Here is a 20,715-nt window from a genome sequence, read left to right as displayed (position 1 = left end):
ATTGCTTGATTGATTGAAACTTTTATTAGTAGATTGCACAGTGCAGTACACATTCCGTACAATTGACCACTAACTGGTAACACCCGAATAAGTTTTTCAACTTGTTTAAGTCGGGGTCCACGTTAATCAATTCATGGTGTCCCCCCAATATTGGAGAAAGACTAATTTATCCCACTCGGTTTGCTGATCAACGTTGTAAATCCAGTGGCCCATGGTGGGGTGGGGTTATGGTATGGGCAGGCGCATGTTATGGACAATGAACGCAAGTGCATTATATTGATGGCATTTTGAATGCACAGAGATACCGTGACGAGAACCTGAGGCCCATTGTTGTGCCATTCACCTGAGACCATCAGCTCATGTTGCAGCATGATAATGCACGGCCCCATGTTGCAAGGATTTGCGAAGGAATTGTATTGCACTGCGGGAGGCAAATGGTAGTCACACCAGATACTGACTGCTTTACTGACCCCACCCCAATAAAGCAAAACTGCACATTTCAGTGTGGCCTTTTATTGTGGGCAGCCTAAGGCACACCTGTATAATCATACTGTTTAATCAGCATCTCGATATGCCACACCTGTCAGGTGGGATGGATTATCTTGGCAAAGAAGAAATGCTCACTAACACAGATTTAGACAGATTTTTGAAGACTATTTGAGAGAAATACCGTATTTTTCGGACTATAAGTCACAGTTTTTTTCAAAGTTTGGCCGGGGGTGCGACTTATACTCAGGAGCGACTTATGTGTGAAAATATTAACACATTACCGTAAAATATCAAATAATATTATTTAGCTCATTCACGTAAGAGACTAGACGTATAAGATTTCATCGGATTTAGCGATTAGGAGTGAGTTTTTGGTTTAAGCGTAACATACCTTTTTAACTGCACGCTGTCTTCCGCTGTGCTCTGCATATTGGGATCACGACAAACCATCCTTGACGCCTTTCAAATTCTACAAAGCAATGAACTACCTGCTGCCACCTACTGATATGGAATATTACATGGTTACCCTGCCAAGCTCTATACGGCACACTATTTGCAGATTATAATTATTGATTTGCAAATAATATTTTTTGGACCAATTAGGTGAAGTTGCATATTTCCCACGGCACACCAGACAATATCTCAGTGTGCGGTGCACAGTGGTTAAAAAACACTGCATTAAACTATCGCTACTACGAACACTGCTGATAGGATGGTTGTATCTTTTCAGTACGAGATTTCTGCTAGCTTTTAGCTGCTAAATTGAAAATAATCTTCCGGCAAAAATCGCTGAGAGTTAACGCGCATCTGTCTTCCTAGTGATGTTTAGATCGGTTCTACGTCGAGAGTCGGTATCCACAGCTTCAGTCAGTGCAGATTTTTAGTTGGTAGCATGTGAAATTTTGTAGTGTACCAACTTCTTGGCTTATTGCCACAACCTTCATACTATATATGGTTTATGATCTAGCATGAACTTTGTCATAACTAAAAGACAATTTAATTGCAGCAACTCCAGTAGCTAGCTGACAAAAATATGTTGTAATCACACAAAAAGTGAGTGATAATAAAAGACTGTGATCCTGGCTAGTAGTACTACTAGATCACGAAAAAATAACAACGCCAGGCAGGGCAAGAAAACAAAAAGCAATGTCACTGGCGGGAGAAAAAAGTACAAATGAAACAAACAAAGAACAAAAGGTGGCCTCGAGGGATAGCAGTAGGACTGAGAAAAAATATAAAAAATACTACAGACTATACAGTCATAATCCTTAGCAGGTACGCAGACAAAGAACAACATGGCAGAACACAATGGAAAGATCCCACGACCACAGATGTAACTGAAGAGTATAAGTAGAGTGAGAATTTTTGCAATGAGCTGTGCTCAGTCCATACTTGCCAACCCTCCCGGATTTTTCGGGAGACTCCCGAAATTCAGCGCCTCTCCCAAAACCTCCCGGGACAAATTTTCTACCGAAAATCTCCCAAAATTCAGGCGGAGCTGGAGGCCACGCCCCCTCCAGCTCCATGCGGACCTGAGTGAGGACAGCCTGTTTTCACGTCCGCTTTCCCACAATATAAACAGCATGCCTGCCCAATCACGTTATAACTGTCGAATGATCGAGGGCGAGTTCTTGGTTTCTTATGTGGGTTTATTGTTAGGCAGTTTCATTAACGTCCTCCCAGCGCGGTAACAACACACAACAGCAGTCACGTTTTCGTCTACTGTAAAGCAGTTCGTCTGCCGTAAACAGTAATGGTGTGACACTCTTAAACAGGACAATACTGCCATCTACTGTACATGCATATGTGACAATAACATCTAGGCCTTTTAGAGAGTGCAGTGCACAACTGCGCACACAACAAGGAGATGAAGCAGAAGAACGAGGTAGATACAGCTGTGGCGACGCCGACGACCAGTAAGATAAAGAAATACGCTTGTAAGTTCCAAGCCGCAGCTGCGATTGGACCTGGATAGCCTCCGGGAAGAAGTAGTGGACTACCAAGTGCTTGGCAGTGAAGATCTTCCTCAGGAAGCAAAGATTGACCGGTTTTGGGCCATGCTAGGGAGAGATGGAAGATTCCAGAATCTAGTGCATTTTAAATAAGCACTTTTGTGCGTGCCACACAGCAATGCATCATCAGAGAGGATGTTCAGCATGGTTAGAAAAATAGTGACAGAGAATAGAACAAGGATGAACAATTCAACCTATAACTCAACAATGAGTAGATGAGTGTTATGTGTGTGTATATGTGTAAATAAATGAACACTGAAATTCAAGTATTTCTTTTATTTATATAAATATATATAAAATAAAATAAATATATATATGTTGATTGGCAACACTAAATTGGCCCTAGTGTGTGAATGTGAGTGTGAATGTTGTCTGTCTATCTGTGTTGGCCCCGCGATGAGGTGGCGACTTGTCCAGGGTGTACCCCGCCTTCCGCCCGATTGTAGCTGAGATAGGCTCCATCGCCCCCCGCGACCCCGAAGGGAATAAGCGGTAGAAAATGGATGGATGGATATAGCTAGAATTCACTAAAAGTCAAGTATATATATATATATATATATATATATATATATATATATGAAATACTTGACTTGGAAGGTTTGTTATGTTTTGGTTTTTCCTCTGTGTTTGTGTTTTATTTCCTGTCAGCGCTCTTATTTTGGTTCCAGTTCCTGCACGTCTCCCTGAGGGCTCATTTCCCTCACCTGTCCGTGATTGGCAGCCTGGCACACCTGGTGGCAATTGCCAATCAGGCTACTATTTATACCTGCCTCGCCCTCCAGTCAGTGCTGGAGGAATGTATGCTGTAGACTGTTTGCTGTCTCCAGTTTTCCTTGAATCTTGTTGCCTGTTCCCTGGTATCCTGTTTCCTGTCTCTTGGTTCGTGTTTTCCCTGCATTTTTGACATTAAAATCATGTTTTCCTGCATAAAGTCTGCCATCTCTGCATCTTGGGGTTTGTCACCAACACTTCCTGACAGGATGCACAGAAAAGAGGATGCACATAAGGATTTTGGATAATTGGCAATTTTCAACTAAAGAACTGCAGTTTTCCTTTAAAGGAAATTCGGAATTTCTCTAGTGCATTCTAAATTGTCAAAAACTGCTAGCAGTGGCGGCTAACAATGCAGGTAGTAGGGATTCTACTATATTATTATTACATTACTTAACTTGTTTTTGCTTCATTCTATTGCAATGGTTTTATACAATATTTCTTATCTAAAAGTGTGTTTTTCTTTTTAAAAGGGACATGCACCTGGGGATAGTATAAATAGGATATATTGGCCCTAGTGTGTGAATGTGAGTGTTGTGAATGTTGTCCGTCTATCTGTGTTGGCCCTGCGATGAGGTGGCGACTTGTCCAGGGTGTACCCCTCCTTTCGCCCGAATGCAGCCGGGATAGGCTCCAGCACCCCCGTGACCCAGAGAGGGACAAGTGGTAGAAAATGGCTAGATGGATGTTACATGCTCAAATGGAGATGATGTTGGGGGGGGCAAGCACCGATTAAACTGATCATAATTTATTTCAATGGCCAAAGCTGTTTTGCAATTGAAGATTTTTGTCACAGAACCAATTCAACTCATATTTCAAAGTACTACTACTGTACCCCCCGCTCCCCCGTCGTCGTCACGTCGTGTGGTTTACGAGCAGACGAGCATGTTCAGCAGCGCACAATCACGGAGTACTTACAAACAGACAATGTGTGTAGACAGAAAAGAGAGAACAGACGCATTTTGGCTTAAACACTAAAGATAAAGGTGAAGTTATAACACTGAAACAGCCACCGGAAGAAGTGCTTTAAGACATGGCTAGCTAGCTAGCGGCTAAAGTTTAGCCCCAGTCGGCAGTGTTTTAGCTACTTTTAAATCACTAATCCTTGCCTTCATGGTGACAAATAAAGTAAGTTTCTTACAAGTATCATCCCTGCAGAACGAGGAATAGCTAAACATGCTTCACTACACACCGTAGCTCACCGGCGTCAAAATGTAAACAAACGCCATTGGTGGATCTACACCTGACATCCACTGTAATGATACCAAATACAATAGCGCATCTAGTCGATACTATGATTACGTCGATATTTTTTGCCATCACAACAGCTTTCATTTAAAAAAAAAAAATATATTATGTATATAAACTCAGGAAATATGTCCCTGGGCACATGAGGACTTTAAATATGACCATTGTATGATCCTGTAACTACTTGGTATCGGATTGATACCCAAATTTGTGGTATCATCCAAAATTAAAGTAAAGCATCCAAACAACAGAAGACTAAATGATTATTACAGAAGTGTAGATAGAACATGTTAAAAGAGAAGCAGTAAGCAGATACTAACAGTAAATAAACAAGTATAATAATAATTCATTTTTTACCGCTTGTCCTTAATAATTTTGACAAAATAATAGAATGGAAAATTACACAATATGTTACTGCATAGGTCAGCAGACTAAATTAGGAGCCTTTGTTTGCTTACTTACTAATAAAAGACAAGTTGTCTTGTCTGTTCACTATTTTATTTAAGGACAAACTTGCAATAATAAACATGTTTAATGGACACTGAGATTGTTTTTGTTAAAATAAAGCTAATAATGCAACTTTTTGTAGTCCACTTTATTTAGAAAAGTATTGAAATAATTTTGTTACCGGTACCAAAATATTGGTATCGGGACAACACTAGTAGCTAAAGGTATAAAGTCTCCTTAAATCAACGTATTTTTAAAACATCCACTAGGGACGAGTTCATGGGGTTATTTGTGTTCCAAGTTGCTTGTATGCACAAGTAAAGAAAAGGTTTCCTGAGGCAGAGTATGACAGCTAATGGCAGGAGACGCTCCAACACTGAAAGCTTGTCTCTCACTGCAGCAACATTTGTCTGAATAATAAGGCAAGGCCTCTTCTGTCTTTAAGGGAGGACTTGCTGTTCCACATTAGTGGAGGATCAGGACTAAACATCTTCAATTGAAATAGAATCACCCTTCATGTTTCCTTTTTTCATCATATGAGTCCTTTGCAGCAGTTTAAACAAGATGCCTGATCAGAAATATTGATCAACGTAACATACAGGCAGATTTGGAAATAATTATCATTTTATTCATATTCATCATAATGCGCTTGCCAAGCAGCCATAATGTGTGTGAATGTGTTCTCAGAAGAAAACACCTCTCCTTCAATGACAGCACATAATGCTGACTCGTGAAGTCTATTATCTCTTCGCCTTTCGGAAAGATCGGAAAGACGAGCTCTTCATCAATGCTTCCAAATGCACGTACGGGGAATTGCGGAAAGCTTTGAGGGGGGACGACAAAGTCGCCTCCCCGGATGCAAAACACACAAACTTTAACAATTCATTATTCATAAAATAATCAACCAGTGAAGGGAAATTAGTTTACTGCAATAGCACTAGAAAAGTACTCAGAGAGCACAGTAAAAAAAGGCCTGACTACAGATGATGATCCGGATCAGCCCCAAAATCTAATCACTTGTTCCTAATGCCTATTCTAACTTTCCCTGAAAGTTTCATGAAAATGGTCCAATAACCTCTTGAGTTGTTTTATTAACTACCAAACTAACCAACTGACTGACAGACAAACCAGCGATTATATAGGGAATTGGATCCAACACAAGCGATGTATTAAAGCTATCCTGGGAGTTAAGTTTTGTTATTTTATTTATCTGCAGGATGTGACAAAAGAACACAAGTATAACAAGCAGCTGAAAGTATGATACATTATACCTCTACACCAGTGGTTCTCAAACTTTTTTTGTCATCCCCCACTTTGGACAAGGGGGAGTTTTCAAGCCCCACCTGCCCCCATCGGCCTAACAGAACGCTAATGCCAAGCTTAACATTTTCAAATTTATTGAACATCAAGTAACATCAAGTTGTATACATTCAAACTCAATAACATAAAATAACATCAAGTTCAATAATGAATAAAATAACTGTGCAGTTGTGGTATAACTTGCCCATCCATCCATCCATTTTCTACCGCTTATTCCCTTTGAGGTCGCGGGGGGCGCTGGAGCCTATCTCAGCTACAATCGGGCGGAAGGTGGGGTACACCCTGGACAAGTCGCCACCTCATCGCAGGGCCAACACAGATAGACAGACAACATTCACACTCACATTCACACACTAGGGCCAATTTAGTGCTGCCAATCAACCTTTCCCCAGGTGCATGTCTTTGGAGGTGGGAGGAAGCCGGAGTACCCGGAGGGAACCCACGCAGTCACGAGGAGAACATGCAAACTCCACACAGAAAGATCCCGAGCCCAGGATTGAACCCAAGACTACTCAGGACCTTCGTATTGTGAGGCAGATGCACTAACCCAGCGTTTCTCAAAGTGTGGGGCGCGCCCCACTGGTGGGGAATAGAGACATGACAGGTGGGGCGCGAGGAACGGGAGGGAATTTCACTTTAATTTATTTATTTATTTATTTTTTTTTTTAGATTTTTTTTTTTTTTTACTATGCTTTCATTTTCTATACACACTGTAAATCACTTTGTGATTCTGTCTGTGAAATCCGCTATATAAATAAATGTAAATTACTTATTTTTCCTGTGGGCTTTACATTTCTAGGTAGGAGCAAAAGTTTGACAGACATAGCAACAGTAACTAATGGGGGCGGGGCTAAGCGGAACAAACTTGACGAGACAAGCGCAGCAAAATGAAAAGCTGTCCCACTGTCAAACGACACAGTTGCGAGACGTATATGCGACATTGCAAGTGATCTTGAGGAACAACTCGGAGACAAATGAAAAGAAAGTCGTTTTGCTTTACAAGTGGACGAAGCTACTGACAGCAATAAAGACTTCCTGTTCATCGCATACGTCCGCTTTGTGAATGGTGAGTCACTGTGCGAGGATTTGCTGTTTTGCACATACATCAAAAATAGAGCCTCTGCTGATGAGCTGTTCAAGATAATGGACAGTTTCCTCAAAGAACACGACCTTAAATGGGAAAACTGTGTGGACTTTTGCTCTGATGGCGCACAGACCATGGCAGGGTCAAGAAACAAGCTGCAGGGTTGCGCCAAATGCGCATTGGACACACTGTGTCATTCACCGGGAAGAACTCGCGTCATGGCAGCTCAGCCCCGAACTCAATGAGGTTTTAACAGATGTGAGCGCGGTAAATTTGATCAAAACACGACCACTGAAAGCGCGACTGTTCTCTGCACTGTGTGAGGAAATGGGAGCTGATCATACAGCCGTGCTGTTTCACCATACTTGCCAACCTTGAGACCTCCGATTTCGGGAGGTGGGGGTGGGGGCGTGGTTAAGAGGGGAGGAGTATATTTACAGTTAGAATTCACCAAGTCAAGTATTTCACATATATATATATATATATATATATATATATATATATATATATATATATATATATATATATATATATAAGAATACTTGACTTTCAGTGAATTCTAGCTATATATATATATATATATATATATATATATATATATATATATATATATATATATAAATAAGAGAAATACTTGAATTTCAGTGTTCATTTATTTACACATATACACACACATAACACTCATCTACTCATTGTTGAGTTAAGGGTTGAATTGTCCATCCTTGTTCTATTCTCTGTCACTATTTTTCTAGCCATGCTGAACACCCTCTCTGATGATGCATTCTGCTTCGTCTCCTTGTTGTGTGCGCAGTTGTGCACTGCACTCTCTAAAAGCCCTAGATGTTAATGTCACATATGCATGTACATTAGATGACAGTATTGCGCTGTTTAAGAGTGTCACAACATTGCTGTTTACGGCAGACGAACTGCTTTACGGTAGACGAAAACGTGACTGCTGTTGTTGTGTGTTGTTGCCGTGCTGGGAGGACGTTAATGAAACTGCCTAACAATAAACCCACGTAAGAAACCAAGAACTCGCCCTCGATCATTCTACAGTTATAACGTGATTGGGCAGGCACGCTGTTTATATTGTGGGAAAGCGGACGTGAAAACATGCTGTCGACACGTCACTCAGGTACGCCTGAATTTCGGGAGATTTTCGGGAGAAAATTTGTCCCGGGAGGTTTTCGGGAGAAGCGCTGAATTTCGGGAGTCTCCCGGAAAATCCGGGAGGGTTGGCAAGTATGTGTTTCACAGTGAAGCAAGGTGGCTCTCCCGGGGCAAAGTGCTGTCACTTGCCCTGTCTTGCCAAATGCATAGCTCCTCCTTTTTTTTTTGCAAAGATTGCAAAGTGGCACTTTTATTTTATTTATTTTGAACTTGATGCAAGTTATTTGATTTATTATTGAACTTGATGCAAGTTATAACACTTTTATTTGATTTATTATTGAACTTGATGCAAGTTATAACACTTTTTTTGATTTATTATTGAACTTGATGCAAGTTATAACACTTTTGTTTTATTTATTATTGAACTTGATGCAAGTTATTTTATTTATTATTGAACTTGATGCAAGTTATAACACTTTTGTTTTATTTATTATTGAACTTGATGCAAGTTATTTTATTTATTATTGAACTTGATGCAAGTTATACCAGGCAGCACGGTGGAAGAGGGGTTAGTGCATCTGCCTCACAATACGAAGGTCCTGAGTAGTCTTGGGTTCAATCCTGGGCTCGGGATCTTTCTGTGTGGAGTTTGCATGTTCTCCTCGTGACTGCGTGGGTTCCCTCCGGGTACTCCGGCTTCCTCCCACCTCCAAAGACATGCACCTGGGGAAAGGTTGATTGGCAACACTAAATTGGCCCTAGTGTGTGAATGTGAGTGTGAATGTTGTCTGTCTATCTGTGTTGGCCCTGCGATGAGGTGGCGACTTGTCCAGGGTGTACCCCACCTTCCGCCCGATTGTAGCTGAGATAGGCTCCAGCGCCCCCCGCGACCCCAAAGGGAATAAGCGGTAGAAAATGGATGGATGGATGGGCAAGTTATACCACAACTGCACAGTTATTTTATTCATTATTGAACTTGATGTTATTTTATGTTATTGAGTTTGAATGTATACAACTTGATGTTACTTGATGTTCAATAAATTTGAAAATGTTAAGCTTGGCATTAGCGTTCTGTTAGGCCGATGGGGGCAGGTGGGGCTTGAAAACTCCCCCTTGTCCAAAGTGGGGGATGACAAAAAAAATTTGAGAACCACTGGTGTTATGTGTGTGTATATGTGTAAATAAATGAACACTGAAATTCAAGTATTTCTTTTATTTATATATATATATATATATATATATATATATATAAATATATATATATATATATATATATATATATATATATATATATATATATATATATATATATAGCTAGAATTCACTGAAAGTCAAGTATTCTTATATATATATATATATATATATATATATATATATATATATATATATATATATATATATATATATATATATATGTGAAATACTTGACTTGGTGAATTCTAACTGTAGATATACTCCTCCCCTCTTAACCACGCCCCCACCCCCACCTCCCGAAATCGGAGGTCTCAAGGTTGGCAAGTATGGTGAAACAGCACGGCTGTATGATCAGCTCCCATTTCCTCACACAGTGCAGAGAACAGTCGCGCTTTCAGTGGTCGTGTTTTGATCAAATTTACCGCGCTCACATCTGTTAAAACCTCATTGAGTTCGGGGCTGAGCTGCCATGACGCGAGTTCTTCCCGGTGAATGACACAGTGTGTCCAATGCGCATTTGGCGCAACCCTGCAGCTTGTTTCTTGACCCTGCCATGGTCTGTGCGCCATCAGAGCAAAAGTCCACACAGTTTTCCCATTTAAGGTCGTGTTCTTTGAGGAAACTGTCCATTATCTTGAACAGCTCATCAGCAGAGGCTCTATTTTTGATGTATTTGCAAAACAGCAAATCCTCGCACAGTGACTCACCATTCACAAAGCGGACATATGCGATGAACAGGAAGTCTTTATTGCTGTCAGTAGCTTCGTCCACTTGTAAAGCAAAACGACTTTCTTTTCATTTGTCTCCGAGTTGTTCCTCAAGATCACTTGCAATGTCGCATATACGTCTCGCAACTGTGTCGTTTGACAGTGGGACAGCTTTTCATTTTGCTGGAAAAATAAGTAATTTACATTTATTTATATAGCGGATTTCACAGACAGAATCACAAAGTGATTTACAGTGTGTATAGAAAATGAAAGCATAGTAAAAAAAAAAAAAAATCTAAAAAAAAAAAAAAAAAAAAAAAAAAAATTAAAGTGAAATTCCCTCCCGTTCCTCGCGCCCCACCTGTCATGTCTCTATTCCCCACCAGTGGGGCGCGCCCCACACTTTGAGAAACGCTGCTCTACACCAACACCAAATACAACAATATATTTATTCTATTGTCATTTTACAACCTGTCTGACAGTTCTGTAGAATTTAAACAATAATTAACAAATATAACGTGATAAATATCATAAAACCTACCTAAACCCCTTTGCAAAAATACACAATTGTTCATTTCTAGTGGTAGCAGCAAACCCAGCGTGAACACTTCACTGTTCATTCAACCAGTGGCGGGCCGTGCGTTTCCCACCTAGGCCTTCAGGGATCTCTGACTTCAATGATTACCTCTCAAAATACCATCATTAATGTCACCACATGATCACTGCTGGAGAAATACTATAAAGGAACACATTTACACCAACAGTATACAAAACGGGTTATTTTCTGGCGCATTTAAAAATCAATTAAAACGCATCAGCAATTAAAACATATACCGTAAATTTCTCTGCTTGGCTTATGCAACTTCGGGTCAATAAAGTTTGATTCAAGGTACACACTTCTCAAAGATATATTAACTGCCCTAACCACATGATGGCGACAAATACACATGTAATATCATTCATCCATCCATTTTCTACCACTTGTCCCTTTCGGGGTGGGGGGGGGGGGGGGGGGGGGTCGCTGGAGCCTATCTCAGCTGCATTCGGGCGGAAGAGTCGCCACCTCATCGCAGGGCAATGTTTATTAAATGACAAGCATGACACACTTTAACAACAGCAGTTTACAACTTTTAGTTGTAACAGAACAACTACTGTCAGCAACTTGCGATCTGATTGGCTATCGCAACTGTCTCTCAACTCTGTGTTCTCAAATTCAGCCGCTAACGGTCCCGGTGAGTATCCAATCACAGGACGCCTAAATGTCACGTTCAACGTGAGGCCATCTACAAACCCCGTTTCCATATGAGTTGGGAAATTGTGTCAGATGTAAATATAAACGGAAGACAATGATTTGCAAATCCTTTTCAATCCATATTCAATTGAATGCATTACAAAGACAAGATATTTGATGTTCAAACTCATAAATTTTTTTTTTTTTTTGCAAATAATAATTAACTTAGAATTTCATGGCTGCAACACGTGCCAAAGTAGTTGGGAAAGGGCATGTTCACCACTGTGTTACATGGCCTTTCCTTTTAACAACACTCAGTAAACGTCTAGGAACTGAGGAGACACATGTTTTAAGCTTGATGTACAGCTTAAGTTGTTCAACAGTCCGGGGGTCTCCATTTTGGTATTTTAGGCTTCATAATGCGCCACACATTTTCAATAGGAGACAGGTCTGGACTACAGGCAGGCCAGTCTAGTACCCGCACTCTTTTACTATGAAGCCACGTTGATGTAACACGTGGCTTGGCATTGTCTTGCTGAAATAAGCAGGGGCGTCCATGGTAACGTTGCTTGGATGGCAACAAATGTTGCTCCAAAACCTGTATGTACCTTTCAGCATTAATGGCGCCTTCACAAATGTGTAAGTTATCAATGTCTTGGGTACTAATACACCCCCATACCATCACAGATGCTGGCTTTTCAACTTTGCGCCTATAACAATCCGGATGGTTCTTTTCCTCTTTGGTCCGGAGGACACGACGTCCACAGTTTCCAAAAACAATTTGAAATGTGGACTCTTCAGACCACAGAACACTTTTCCATTTTGTATCAGTCCATCTTAGATGAGCTCAGGCCCAGCGAAGCCGACGGCGTTTCTGGCTGTTGTTGATAAACGGTTTTCGCCTTGCATAGGAGAGTTTAAACTTGCACTTACAGATGTAGCGACCAACTGTAGTTACTGTCTGTGGGTTTCTGAAGTGTTCCTGAGCCCATGTGGTGATATCCTTTACACACTGATGTCGCTTGTTGATGCAGTACAGCCTGAGGGATCGAAGGTCACGGGCTTAGCTCCTTACGTGCAGTGATTTCTCCAGATTCTCTGAACCCTTTGATGATATTACAGACCGTAGATGGCGAAATCCCTAAATTCCATGCAATAGCTGGTTGAGAAAGGTTTTTCTTAAACTGTTCAACAATTTGCTCACGCATTTGTTGACAAAGTGGTGACCCTCGCCCCATCCTTGTTTGGGAATGACTGAGCATTTCAGGGAATCTACTTTTATACCCAATCATGGCACCCACCTGTTCCCAATTTGCCTGTTCACCTGTGGGATGTTCCAAATAAGTGTTTGATGAGCATTCCTCAACTTTATCAGTATTTATTGCCACCTTTCCCAACTTCTTTGTCACGTGTTGCTGGCATCAAATTTTAAAGTTAATAATTATTTGCAACAAAAAAAAATAGTTTAACAGTTTGAACATCAAATATGTTGTCTTTGTAGCATTTTCAACTGAATATGAGTAATAATTTTGGAAATTTAGGGAAAGTAAATTATACATTTTATCTTTAATAATGATCATGATTTGTGGTTATGTTACGCCAGCAGAGAAGGCCTTGCTGGCCCTGACGGCGCACCACTGCATTCAACACATACGTCATAACACTATCAAAGCTCACATTTATGATACACACACAGCAACAACATTTGCGAACCAGGATGAGGTGATAGAAGGAAGGTAAAAACATGATATATTCATTTGTGTAGCATTGTAAAAAGTTATGTTTAAGTTTCACTTTTGCATCTCATATCAAATAACTGTGGTGCCTTCAAGGACCCTAAATTCAAATGCCTTATGTGAAATAAGCACACATGTTTTTTTTTCTTTTTCTTTGTAATTGTAAATAAATTTAAATAAAAGTCAACTAACAATGGATCAAATTGGAGTCGCTCTCTTCCTCCTAAAAAGCGCACTAAAAACATTCAAAAACTCCATCAAAGTTTTATGTACACGCTGTAAGTGTAATATAGTAACAGGCACATTCATAATAAAGTATAATTTACCTGTTTTTATAATTTTAAGAATTCGGCGATGCATTCATTTCATAGAGGCATCATAATGTTTGCTTTTTTCTTCAACAACATCACTACGAATCATGCACTCTAAAAAATGTTGCGTTATTTTGATAACCCAATTTATGAGTTGCGAGTGTTGGGTTACATTTTGGAGTTATTTTTATGAAGAGCAATCCATTTTTGGGGTTATAAGGGTATTATTTTAACTCAACTTGTGGGTTTTCAAAACTATGAACCACTTTTGGGTTGATTTTCAATGAGTAACGTATTTTTGGGTAAAAGGCTTTTTTTAATTAAAAAGGTAAATTTTTCTTGAAGGGAATTTTATTAAGGATGCATCTCATTAACATTATTTACAATCTTATGAATGTACAATAAAATATTTGAGCATGCTGTATAGAACTACTCTGACCATACACAGCAATTCTTGTAAAAAAAAAAAAAAATGTCACTCATATCTTGCTTTTGAGTCTATTTTAATGGAATAAAAATAATTTTGATCAGTAGTTGGGAAAAAGTAGAACAAACCAGCAGTAAGATTAATAATTTTTAACCAACTATTGGGTCAAGGAGCGCAAAATTTTGCAACCCAATATTTGGGTTTGTAATAACCCAACATTGGCAGTATAGCGTAGTGGCGGTATGGCATAGTGGGTAGAGTGGCCGTGCCAGAAACCTGAGGGTTGCAGGTTTGCTTCCCGCCTCTTGACATCCAAATCGCTGCTGTTGTGTCCTTGGGCAGGACACTTCAACCTTGCCACACTGGTGAATGAATGATGAATGAATGATAGGTGGTGGTTGGAGGGGCCGTAGGCGCAAACTGGCAGCCTCGCTTCCATCAGTCTACCCCAGGGCAGCTGTGGCTACAAATGTAGCTTACCACCACCAGGTGTGAATGAATGATGGGTTCCCACTTCTCTGTGAGCGCTTTAAGTATCTAATAATAGAAAAGCGCGATATCAAATCGAATCCATTATTATTTATTAGTACATTGTAGTGAGCATAACTCAGCTTTTGTGTTAAATAAATTCAACCCAATAGTTGGGTTATGAGCAGGGGTGCCGCTAGGGATTTTGGGCCCCATGAAAAGAATCTTTACAGGGCCCCCAACACAGTGTCATTATTTTTTCTGTATTATAATGTCATCATCTTTAGGGGCCTCTCTGGGCCCCCCTCCATCATGGGCCCCTAGAATCCGTCTCCTTTACCCCCCCTTTTCGTCGCGCCCCTGGTTATGAGTCAACCAACATTGAGTTAACTCAACTCAACTTTTGGGTTAAATAATTCAACCCAATAGTTTGGTTGGGAATAACCCAACATTAGGTTATCATAACTCAACTTTTTGGTTAAATAATTCTATGCAAAAGTTGGGTTGAAAAAATTAACCCAAAATGTTGACTTCAATTAACTCATATAAGGGGGTTGTCCTTTTCTGAACCTGCAGTTGGGTTAAAATTGGGTTATTTTTTAACCCAACATTTTTTAGTGTGTGGCAGTCTTCATGAGAGCCAAAAAACACAATAAAAAAAATTAAATTACTGCCGACTGATGGGATGTTAAATTCCTGCTGTTTAGATATAGTATTAATCATAACCCTTGCAAAGGTTGAAAAAAAACGATGTCGCAAACTAGCGTCTTTTGTGCCTTTCTCGCCATGTCCGTGTATATGTCACAGATGACCAACTTCTCAGTTTATGTCCACAATCTTTTTCTATCCAGGTGAGAGGCATGATTTATAATCTAGAATATACCTTTACCAACTAACAGGCGATCATGATGCAGCAGCTCAGTGTGTCAACAGTGCAGCTGTACAAGCTACTTAGCTCTCTTGGTTTCGGCTTGTTGGATGCATTTTTAGAGTGATTTAAAGGCAAAATGGATTAGCACCATTGCTCGCCACCTAAAATGATAATTACAATTCTAAAAAATAAAAATGTGAATATGTTCTTGTAGGGTTGTACGATATACCAGTACCGCGATACTAATGAATCATATTCGGTACTATACCGCCTCTAAAAAGTACCGGTTGGTGGATCTACACCTGACATTCACTGTAATGATACGAAGTACAGGAGTGTATGTAGTTGATACTACTATGATTACATTGATATTTTTAAGCATCACAAAATCTTTTTTTGTTTAAAAAAAATGTATATTATGATTATAAACTAATGAAATACGTCCCTGGACACATGAGGACTTTGAATATGACCAATATATGATCCTGTAACTACTTGGTATCGGATTGATACCTAAATTTGTGGTATCATCCAAAAGTAATGTAAAACATCCAATCAACAGAAAAATAAGTGATTATTACATTTTAACAGAAGTGTAGATAGAACATGTTAAAAGAGAAAGTAAGCAGATATTAACAGTAAATTAACAAGTGGATTAATAATTAATTTTCTACCACTTGTCCTTAATAATTTTTAACAAAATAATAGAATGGAAATGACACAATATGTTACTGCATATGTCAGCAGCTAAATTAGGAGCTTTTGTTTGCTTACTTACTACTAAAAGACAAGTTGTCTTGTATGTTCACTATTTTATTTAAAGACAAACTTGCAATAAGAAACATATGTTTAATATACCGTAAGATTTTTTGTTAAAATAAAGCCAATAATGGAATTTTTTTGTGGTCCCCTTTATTTAGAAAAGTACCGAAAAGTGTCGAAATACATTTTGGTACCGGTACCGGTACCACAATATTGGTATCGGTACAACACTATGTTCTTGTCTCTCATAAGGATTGTGAATGAAAGGCAAAATTACAAAAAAAAAGTGCAGTTCCTCTTTAAAGTTTGAAACATAGTCGTCACTAGTTTTTAAAGACAGGGAAAACTTAACCCCTAGTAGATGCACTAATAATAATAATTATCACAATAATGTAGTATTATGATACTGTGCATACGGAGGATATCCATCATGATTGGTTGGTGTTTGTATGACGAGTCACAATTGGCTAAAGTTAGGACGAAACATTACGGACTGGCCAATCAGCGGCAAGATAAAGCAGGTCATCGAAACCAGGAAGCAAAATTATAACTCATATCACATGACGATGAGGCAGTCGGAGACAGACGGACGCTTCAAGCTGACGACTCCAAAAAAAAAAGAAACTGAAAATGGCAGAGGGATTCTCTCCCACAGATTCGATTTGTTATTTAGTGATGAAGACGACGTCCAGGAAACCCACAATGATGCGCATATTTAGGCGAATATATGTGGTTTGAGAAAACAATGCCCAACCTTAGTTTTTAGTTGTTTACTATGTAAACCAAAATCATTACAAGCAAAGTTGTGGAACACAAAATTTAGGAACACAAATTAAGGTGAGTTGAGTTCCTGAAAAGTTTTACTGCACATAACCATTACCAACTGTTCCCAAACAACACACGTCATTGTTTTTTTTTGTCAAAATATTGATGGATGCTGCTTTTTTACTGTAGGCAGAGAATGTTAATAACAATATAGGGGTGGGCCAAAGAAAAGGTAAACTAAATAAATACATACAGTGTGTTGCGGGGACCCATAGAGGGAGTTGTAGGCTGTCCCCAGCTAAATGACAGATAGTTAATAGTAATAGACCCTTATTGGGTGCATTTGTACACTCTCAGTTACATTAACATTGATATTATCCATGTGGGCCCATAGATAGAAATGCCGTTAAATGTAGCTTTGATGTAGCAAGCTACTTTTGCCGTGTAGCTTGCTACAATTCTCCAGAGATAGCCTCCTTTGTAGCTTAGCTACATTTAATCGAGGATAAATTGTAGCTTAGCTTACTACATTTTCCAAGTCGTTGCCCATCACTGGCCTATTATTTGCGCACTATTGATAAGTGATGCACTGAAAATTCCCCCGCCGAAAAAATACTTTGTTCACTGAAACCGGATGTTGTGATGAAGTATCCACTTCTGCGGATGAGCTACGTTTTTTTCCCACCGCACACAAATTACGTAGCTTGCCTATAGATGACAGAAAAGGTGCATTCGAGTAGCATTCAGGTTGTATTGCGTTTAGACTGAAGCCACATTTGAAAAAATCAGATTCCAATCGGATTTGGACTACCTCGACTTAGTTTACACTACAGGCCAAAAAGGCCCAAATCTGATTTTTTTTCCAGCTGACTGTCAAATCTCATATTTTTCAGACTACGGTATAAAGTGAAAACAAAGGAAGTTAACTGGATTCTGTAAATGAACAAGAAAGTCACTACCACTACTACAAAATAAAGTAAAAGTCGTAATCATAGATGTGGTCACCACACCTTAATAATAAGTGTTTTTTTACATGAAAATAAAAGAAAGTATTATAATATATGAATGGATGTATATAGCGTAATATATTTGGGAGGTTTCTAATATGTTAAGTAGTTGGTGTGCAGTGTAAACGGGGCCGAATCAGAATCGACTATTTAGACACACTAATCTGTGTGTCCCCAGTAGTTTTTACTCAAATGACTTTTAAACTTTCAATTCCAGCTTCAAGGCTGACACTCAGCATCAAGGGTTGGAATTGGGGGTTAAATCACCAAAATTATTCCGAAGCGCGGCCTCTGCTGCTGCTCACTGCTCCCCTCACCTCCCAGGGGGTGGAACAAGGGGATGGGTCAAATGCAGAGGATCATTTCACCACACCTAGTGTGTGTGTGACTATCAATGGTACTTTAACTTTAATTACTGTAAATTGAAAATCTGTATCACTGTTATTTGTATGGTAAAATTTGGGCGACCGAGTTGCCATTTTTGTATACCATAAAATCTATGGTCGTTTTTTTTTTACTTTGCATTACTGTAAATAGAAAAACTGTACCACTTTTATTTTTACAGAACAAATCTGGAGACTGAGCTTCCAGATATTTATTGTACAATTTACAGAGATTTTTTTTACATTGTAAGAATCATAAACAGCCATTAAAAAAATTTGATTTTGAAAAACATATTATTCAATATATTACGTTATGTTATTATTAGGGGTGTCCGATAATATCGGCCTGCCCATATTATCGGCCGATAAATGTGTTAAAATGTAATATCGGAAATTATCGGTATCAGTTTTTTTATTATCGGTATCGTTTTTTTTAATTTTATTTTTTTATTTTTTATTAAATCAACATAAAAAACACAAGATACACTTACAATTAGTGCACCAACCCAAAAAACCTCCCTCCCCATTCACACAAAAGGGTTGTTTCTTTCTGTTATTAATATTCTGCTTCCTACATTATATATAAATGGTAAATGATAAATGGGTTGTACTTGTATAGCGCTTTTCTACCTTCAAGGTACTCAAAGCGCTTTGACACTATATATCAATACACTCTGCAAGGGATACAGTCCGTAAGCACACATTATTGTGCGTGCTGCTGGTCCACTAATAGTACTAAACTTTAACAGTTCATTTTACTCATTTTCATTAATTACTAGTTTCTATGTAACTGTTTTTATATTGTTTTACTTTCTTTTTTATTCAAGAAAATGTTTTTGATTAATTTATCTTATTTTATTATTATTTTTAAAAAGTACCTTATCTTCACCATACCTGATTGTCCAGATTAGGCATAATAATGTGTTAATTGCACGACTGCATATATCGGTTGATATCGGTATCGGTTGATATCGGTATCGGTAATTAAAGAGTTGGACAATATCAGATATCGGCAAAAAGCTATTATCGGACATCCCTAGTTATTATAATATATTATTGTTGTGTGTTGGTCAGGCTGGCAACGAGACAGAGAGCAGCAGATTTTGGCCGGAGTGAAACCTCTTTAAAGGCTTGATGACGCGGGACAGATGGTCTCATGTTTGAGCCAAACTGTGAGAAATAAGCTTCTTGTCTCCTTCAAAGAATCATTTCTTGATACAAGCGTGCGTTTATGACAACTAACTGAGATGTAGCGAGACAAAGGTTTTGGTGTCGATGCAAAGACAATTCATCGCTTCTTTGACGACCATTCGTGTCCTCTCCTGGCGTCACTAAGGCTCATCTGACCACTTCCCTCTGATGTTGTTTAGTTGCCATGGTTACCAAGTGCTTACAGTATGTTGGTAGAGCATGGTGTGACGACGACTGCTGCTCCACGGCAATCAAACCGCAGCTTTACATAACGGCAGAAGAACATAACTTTATTTGCAATAGTCCAGCACAAGACACTCTAATTGCAATAGTCCAGCACAAGACACTATAACTTATCATATCGATATATATTTTTACAGATTATTATTGATTCATCAAAGCATAAGTATGCAGCTTAACTTTGGACGTACATTTTTGCCGTGGAACAACTCTCTGAACTTCCACGTGTTTTCTTTACCAAGCCCATATTGTTGAGCCGTGTGGTGAAGATGACTTGCTGGGTGTGAAGTCGTAATGATGCTGATGAGGATAATGATGATGATGAGGAGAGAGCAGGGACACCACAAGACTGTGAAAACAAACCGAGAAGCAGCCTGTGTGCTCCAGACTGGAGTTAAAGGAAAACAATGCATCAGTTTTACATAATACATTAACGTCCCGCCCAGCAAAATAGAAGCAGCTGGTCTTCAAATATAGTTTGAAGGTTAATACCAGACCATTCAACATTGTTCAGCATCTTTTTTTCCCCTCTCAGTGGAAACATTTATCGCTCACCTGCAGAGAAGAAGTGCTTGTAGAAGAAAATATCCAACCTTCTACTGTACTAGTTTCCTTTTTGGCGTGAATAATAATGCCGGACCTGGTTCAAGTCTTGCAGGATCCTCGCAACATTCCCAACAGGTCAGCTTGCTCACGAGAGCGCGCGCGTCGAGCTCTTGAGCAAAAAAAGGATGGAGGGGGTGTGTGGGGTGGGGGGTGTGCCGCGCACACGACTCGTGTATGCGTCAGTGCTGCCTGCAATCATCATTAATGGAAATAAAACGTGCACATGAGCATGACGTCACAGCCAGAAACTCATGTGGCAAAAAGAACAATATTCGTGAACAATGTTTGCATCATTGGCTGAAGCCCCCAAAAATAATTTTAAGACCCCCTAAATA

At 39.3% G+C, this 20,715-nt stretch overlaps 1 protein-coding gene across 3 annotated transcripts in view; it reads right to left on the bottom strand.

Moving 5' to 3' along the window:
- LOC133570860 (caM kinase-like vesicle-associated protein) overlaps nucleotides 1–20,474 on the bottom strand; it is a 41,699-nt gene extending 21,225 nt beyond the window's left edge. Inside the window, exon 1 of one of the 3 annotated variants that reach the window (XM_061923617.1) lies at nucleotides 20,330–20,474. The gene's annotated coding sequence lies outside the window, so the exon portion shown is untranslated. Of the gene's footprint in view, nucleotides 1–3,205; nucleotides 3,351–20,329 lie in introns of those variants that run through there. The other 2 variants (XM_061923619.1, XM_061923618.1) reach the window with 2 other exon arrangements.
- Between the last annotated feature and the right edge of the window lie 241 nt (nucleotides 20,475–20,715).

The sequence above is a fragment of the Nerophis lumbriciformis genome, linkage group LG28, assembly GCF_033978685.3.
Source record: "Nerophis lumbriciformis linkage group LG28, RoL_Nlum_v2.1, whole genome shotgun sequence".
NCBI lineage: Eukaryota > Metazoa > Chordata > Actinopteri > Syngnathiformes > Syngnathidae > Nerophis > Nerophis lumbriciformis.
This window is presented reverse-complemented; position numbering and strand designations above follow the sequence as displayed.